The sequence below is a fragment of the Mytilus californianus genome, unplaced genomic scaffold (genome assembly GCF_021869535.1).
Source record: "Mytilus californianus isolate M0D057914Y unplaced genomic scaffold, xbMytCali1.0.p SCAF_15, whole genome shotgun sequence".
NCBI lineage: Eukaryota > Metazoa > Mollusca > Bivalvia > Mytilida > Mytilidae > Mytilus > Mytilus californianus.
In genome coordinates, this window is record NW_026262637.1 from 30,914,664 (window position 1) to 30,921,713 (window position 7,050).

Genomic DNA, 7,050 nt, shown 5'->3' on the forward strand with positions numbered 1-7,050 from the left:
GGCGAAAATGGACACAATATTCGCGCTTGATACAGGTCTGAATTTGGATTGTAATTTAATATTTGACACATAATAGGTTTCTGACACCGAGTAACTGTAGTCTAAGAACTTAGAATTGGTTATATGATTTGAATTTATATTCAATTTTTTGTTTTTGTGAAATACACTATGCTGTTGCGTATTGACCCCCCCCCCCCCAAAAAAAAATTTGTTTTACCCCCCCCCCCCCCCCTTTTTTTTTGCAAACAAAAAAAATATTTGAAGAAATTTTCTTTTTAATTTCTGAAATCTGAAATGAAAAAAAAAATTGCCTCCCACAATTTATTTTTTACCCCCTCCCCCCCTTTTCCCAAAAAAAAAAATCTTTTCCTCAAGACATGGGCATAATTTCAATTCAAATTTCCATTGGAGTTTGCAACCATAATTACCAATTTAAATACATCATAAAAGTCTTAAATAGATAATTTAAAAGCAGTGTAAGGGAGGAAATCCAACATTGTACAACATTGTACAATTTGGTTTTGGATTACCTCCCTTTCACTGCTTTTAAATTGTCCATTAACCAGGAAACCCTTGTTTTTTCCCCTTTTTGCCCCTTATTCCTAAATGGTTTGAGCCATAACCCCCCATAGCCAATCCTAACCATCCCTTTGTGGTATGGAAACTTGTGGTATAATTTCAGAGAGATCCATACACTTAAACACAAGTTATTGTCTGGAAGTTACAAAAATGTTTATTTTTGGCCCCTAATTCCTTAACTGTTGGTACCATAACCCCAAAATCAATCCCAACCTTCCTTTTGTGGTATTGAACCTTATGGTAAAATTTCATAGAGATCCATTCACTTAAACTAAAGTTATTGTACGAAAACCAATGTGTCTTTGGACGACGACGACGCCAACGTCATACCAATATACGCCTGCAAAAATTTTTTGCGGTCGTATAAAAATGACTCTACTTATAATTTCTATTAATTGTGCCATACAGCTCTGATTAAATATTTGATATAGCATAGTTTCTGACATAGAATGAATGTGGTTTAGGGAGCTACCATTTGATTTTTTATGGGGGGGGGGGGGCTAGGAAGAAAAATTATGTCCTGCATTTTTATTTTAGTTGTAATCTCGGTCCTGCCTTTTTATTTTTCACTCTATTCGGTCCTGCCTTTTTTTTTATTAGTTTATCCTGACTTTTTTTACATAATTTGTCATCCTGCCTTTTTTTTTTTGCCAAGTTGCTCATCCTGCCTTTTTTTTTACTCAAAACTCCTGTCCTGCCTTTTTTTGAAATTTCATCCTAGCCCCCCATAAAAATCAAATGGTAGCTCCCTTAAGTACTTAAAAAATTTGAAATTGGACATTTACCAATTATGTTCCAATATTCAACATCTAAATACATGGTTGGAATCAAACAAAGTTTCATTTTAGACCCTTTGGACCTCAATGTATACCAATTTGATAACAGGACCCAAAATCAAAAATCTAAATACACGGTTAGATTCAGCATATCAAAGATCCCCATATATTCATTTTTTGTTGAAATCAAACAAAGTTTCATTTGTGACCCCAATTTTAACCAACTTGAAAACTGAGCCTAAATCAAAAATCTTAATACACCTTTAGATTGGGCATATCATAGAACACCAATAATTCATTTTTTTTAAATCAAAATATGGACCAATTCAAATACAGGGCCCAAAATCTAAATTCTAAATACTTGGTTAATAAATAATGGTTAGATTCAGCATATTAAGGAACCCCAAGAATGCAAGACTTTGAATTAAACCCCACTGAAATTGGTCAAGAAATAAGCAATTTATACAAAATATTACAAAAGTATTGTTTTTGGCCCCTTTTTCCTTAACCCTTAAGGTCATAACCCCAAAAATCAATCCCAACCTTCCTTTTTTGGTATAAAACCTTCTGGTACAGATATATAGCAATCCAAAGATTCATTTTTTTTAAATCAAACAAAGTTTAATAATTTTTTACCCTTTGGACCTGAATGTGGACCAATTTGATAATGGGAATAACAATCCAAAATCTAAATACATGATTAGATTCAGCATATCAAAGAACCCATATATTCAATTCAATTTTTTTTTTAAATCAAACAAAGTTTAATTTGGACCAACTTGAAAACTGTGCCCAAATCAAAAATCTAAATACATGCTTAGATTCAGCATATCAAAAAACCCCAAGAATTCATTTTTTTTCAAATCAAACAAAGTTTAATTTTGGACCCTTCAGACCTTAATGTGGACCAAATCAAAAACAGGGCCCAGAATCCATATTCTTAATACCTAGATTCGGCATATTAAAGAACCCTAAGAATAAAAGACTTGGAATTAAACCCCATTGAAATGGTCAAGAAAAAAGCAATTTATACAAAGTATTACAAAAGTTTTTTTTGGCCCCTTTTTCCTAAACCGTTAGGGTCATAACCCCCAAAATCAATCCCAACCTTCCTTTTATGGTATAAACCCTTGTGGTACAATTAAATAGCAATCCATGGACTACATATACTCAAGTTATTGTCCAGAAACCAGAAAATCCCAGCTTTTTTGTCCCTTTTTGGCCCTAATTCCTAAACGAACTTGGGCCATGACCCCCAAAATCAATCCAAACCTTCTTTTTGAGGAATGGAACCTTGTGGTAAAATTTCATAAGATCCATACACTTATGCACAAGTTATTGTCCTGAAACAAGAAAAATACTTGTTTTTGGCCCCATTATAGCCCCTTATTACTAAACAGCTACGACAATAACCCTCAAAATCAATCCCAACCTTTCTTTTGTGGTATGGAACCTTGTGCTAAAATTTCATAGAGATCCATACACCTTTACTCAAGTAATTGTCTGCGAACCAGAAAAAATGCTTGTTTTTGGTCCCTTTTCGCCACTTAATTACTAAACTGCTAAGACAATAACCCCCAAAATCAATCCCAACCTTCCTATTGTAGTATGGAACCTAGTGCTAAAATTTCATAAAGATCCATACACTTATACTCAAGTTATTGTCTGTGAACCAAAATGTCTTCAGCCCCTTTTCGGTTACTTATTCCTAAACAATTTGGGCCATGACCCGAAAATCAATCCCAACCTTCCTTTTGAGGTATGGAACCTTGTGGTAAAATTTCATAGAGATCTATACACTTAAACACAAGTTATTGTCCTGAGACAAGAAAAATACTTGTTTTATGCCTATTTATAGCCCCTAATTACTAAACAGCTACGATAATAACCCTCAAAATCAATCCCAGCCTTTCTTTAGTGTTATGGAACCTTGTGCTAAAATTTCAAAGAGATCCATGTTTATACTCAAGTTATTGTCTGTGAACCAGAAAAAATGCTTGTTTTTCGTCCTTAATTACTCAACAGCTACGACCATAACCCCCAAAATCAATCCCAACATTCCTATTGTGGTATGGAACCTAGTGCTAAAATTTCATAGAGATCCATACACTTATACTCATGTTATTGTCTGCAAACCAAAATGTCTTTGGACAACAACGCAGACATAGCCATAGCATAATACGAACACAAAAAGTTTGCGGTCCTATAAACACTGCAAAAAAATTGTAAAAATATTCATTACAGGGCAAAAACTCCAATAAGTCAACAAAAGATTTAGGCCATGATGGCTTCTATGTAGAACTTAGCTTGCGGATCATTTTTGCTATTTAAGTTCCAATCCATCTTTTATAGTTTTCAAGATAATAAAATTTTAAAAATCGTTATTAAAGGGAAATAACCTCAATAAGGAATCGATTAACAAATTCGGTCATGTTGACTTATTTGTAGATATTGTCTTACTGATCATTTTTACTATATAAAGTTTCTGTCCATCTATTATCGTTTTCAAGATAATAGGCAAAAATGCAAAATATTCGAGAACATTGTCATTATAGGGAAATAATTTTAATAAAGTGTCGACTGAGGATTATGATCATGTTTGACTTATTTGTACATCTTGTCTTGCTGATCATTTTTTTTTCTCTAAAGTTTCTGTCTATCTATTACAGTCATAAATGAAAAAATATTTAAATTCATCATTTAAGGGCAAAAACTTCAATAAGAAGTCATCTGACAATTTTGATGTTAATGAACAGTTGATAGATCTTTAATTCTAAACATTTTTGCCCCATCAGTTTTTTTCTATCTACAGAGGTTTTCATGATAATAGACAAAACTTGCATTTTACCCCTATGATCTTTTTTTAGCCATGTCGCCCATGTTGGTGGGCAAGCAATATCATCAGACACATTTTTAAACTAGATACCCTATGATGATAGTAGCTAAGTTGGTTCCAATTGGCCCAGTAGTTTCAGAGGAGAAGATTTTTGTAAAAAACGAACGGATGACGACAGACAACGGATGCCAAGTGCTAGGAAAATCTCATAAGTGGCATTCTGACCAAGTGAGCTAAAAACTAATTTACCCTACACCATCATGTTCTTGTGCCAGCCAAATTCTTGTCTTTTGTCTCATATTTTAATGTGTTTTTTTGTCATGTTGGGGAATTTGATGTTGATAGCAGATATTTCTCTAGATGTTTTCGGTTTTTTTGTATTGTTGGGTAGCTGTATCATTGATGTATACCAAGAATCTGCTTTTATTAATATAAATAAAATGCTCCGCTGGGGCGCAGCTTGATACGACCGCAGAGGTCGAACCCTGAACAGTAGGGGCAAGTATGGACACAACATTCAAGCTTGATACAGCACTGAATTTGGATTGTAATTAAATATTTGACACAGAATGAAAGTGGTCTAAGAACTTAAAAATTTTCAATTTACCTATTCATACATGTGATGGACTGTGAAACTCAGATCAGGAGATTGGGAAATTTTGGTCAGGAGATTAGGACTCAGATCAGGAGGTTTTTAATCGACATTAATTTTGTTGTAAATGTAACCGTGTGCTGTAAAAATGGTCTTTTAAAGTGTGTTTTCTTCAACTTTCCATCCAATTTATTATGTTTATAGTACCCTTGTACTTATAAAGTTTCTCCATCTTTATATTCTACATGTTCAATCTAACATTGTATTTTTCCAGTATGTTCTTTAAATTTTTTACTTCATATTCTATAAAACAATCATTGCAACCAGAACATTTGTTTAGCTATCTGCAAATAGTTTTTATTTTTTTTTTTTCTCTTGCAAATAGTTTTTATTTGCAAACTCAGAAAATCATTTTATCTGTAAAATTAGGGTCATAGTTATTATATAAATTTCAATTTAAGCCTGTAAAGGAAGTCTAGAATCCTCAAATAATTTTCAAATTATTATTTTTTTATTTGTCCTAAGACATTTAAAATCATTTAATAACCATCCTTTTATAAATATTTGTTCAATTTATATTTTATTTATATTCTTTTAAAAATTTTCATTATTAAAAGGAAAGTAACTTAAAACAGGATAAATCAAGGGAAGTAACCCAATAAATACACAGTTTTTGTTACACAACGGCAGTTAGCCTGAGGTAAAAATCGTTGATTACCTGTATGTTTGACACCCAAGCTGACAAGTGAAGCCATATAATTATGCATGTTAATTGATTTACAGGTAAAATATAACTTCAGGTAATGTCAGTTACACCAGATGCCTGAGATGATATGTTGGGCAGAAATTTTTCATTCATGAAAAATTTCATACACGGGATTTTTTCCTCTTCAACGGGAGGTCGGGAGGAGACCCCTGAAAACGGGATTATTGTACTCCCGTCGGGAGGTTCACATGTATGCCTATTCAAACCATATCATTATTATTTGCTTTTATATATAAATCAGAAATAACCAATTTAAAATGGAAAATGTTAAAGAAAAAAAAGGAAAAAAAAATCCCCCCCCCAATTTTTTGAACCCCCTTATGATTCATCACCCCCAAACTCAATCCCAGCTTTCCCTTTGTGGTATGGTACCTTGCAGTACAATTTCAGAGAGATTCATACACTTGAACACAAGTTATTGTCTGAAAACTAGAAAAATGCTTGTTTTTTGGCCCCTTTTTGGCCCAAATTCCTAAACCTTTAGGGCAATTACCCCCAAACTCAATTCCAGCTTTCCCTTTGTGATATGGAACCTTGCAGTACAATTTCATAAAGATCCATACACTTACACACAAGTTATTGTCCTGAAACTAGAAAAATGCATGTTTTTTTTGCCCTTTTATGGCCCCTAATTACTAAAATTTTGAGGGAAAACCCCCAAAATCAATCCCAGCCTTCCCTTTGTGATATGGAACCTTGTAGTACAATTTCATAAAGATCCATACACTTACAAACAAGTTATTGTCATGAAACTAGAAAAATGCTTGTTTTTTGCCCCTTTTTGGCCCCTAATTCCTAAAATTTGGAGGAAATTACCCCAAAAATCAATCCCAGTATTCCTTTTGTGATATGGAACCTTGTAGTACAATTTCATAAAGATCCATACACTTACAAACAAGATATTGTCATGGTCGTATAAAAATGCCTGTTTTTTGCCCCTTTTTGGCCCCCAATTCCTAAAATTTGGAGGCAATTACCCCCAAAATCAATCCCAGCATTCCCTTTGTGATATGGAACCTTGTGGTACAATGTCAGACAGATCCATACACTTACACACAAGATATGTCTGGAAGTTACAAAAATGCTTATTTTTGGCCCCTTTTGGCCCCTAATTCCTTAACTGTTAGTACCATAACCCCCAAAATCAATCCCCACCTTCCTTTTGTGGTATTGAACCTTATGGTAAAATTTCATTGAGATCCATTCACTTAAACTAAAGTTAGAGTGCGAAAACTAATGTGTATTCGGACGACGACGCCGGACGACGACGACGACGACGACGACGACGACGCCAACGTCATACCAATATACGACCACAAAAATTTTTTTGCGGTCGTATAAAAAGTAAAGAAAGGAATAGTGATTGAATTCTACATCACAAGATGCCCCCTAGTGCATACTGTTTTGGGCAGAATAATTTACTAGATATCTTATATTCTACATGTGTCATTTCAACACTACTAGAAACACTGTGAACTCCATTTTTCTAAGACTTGCCTTC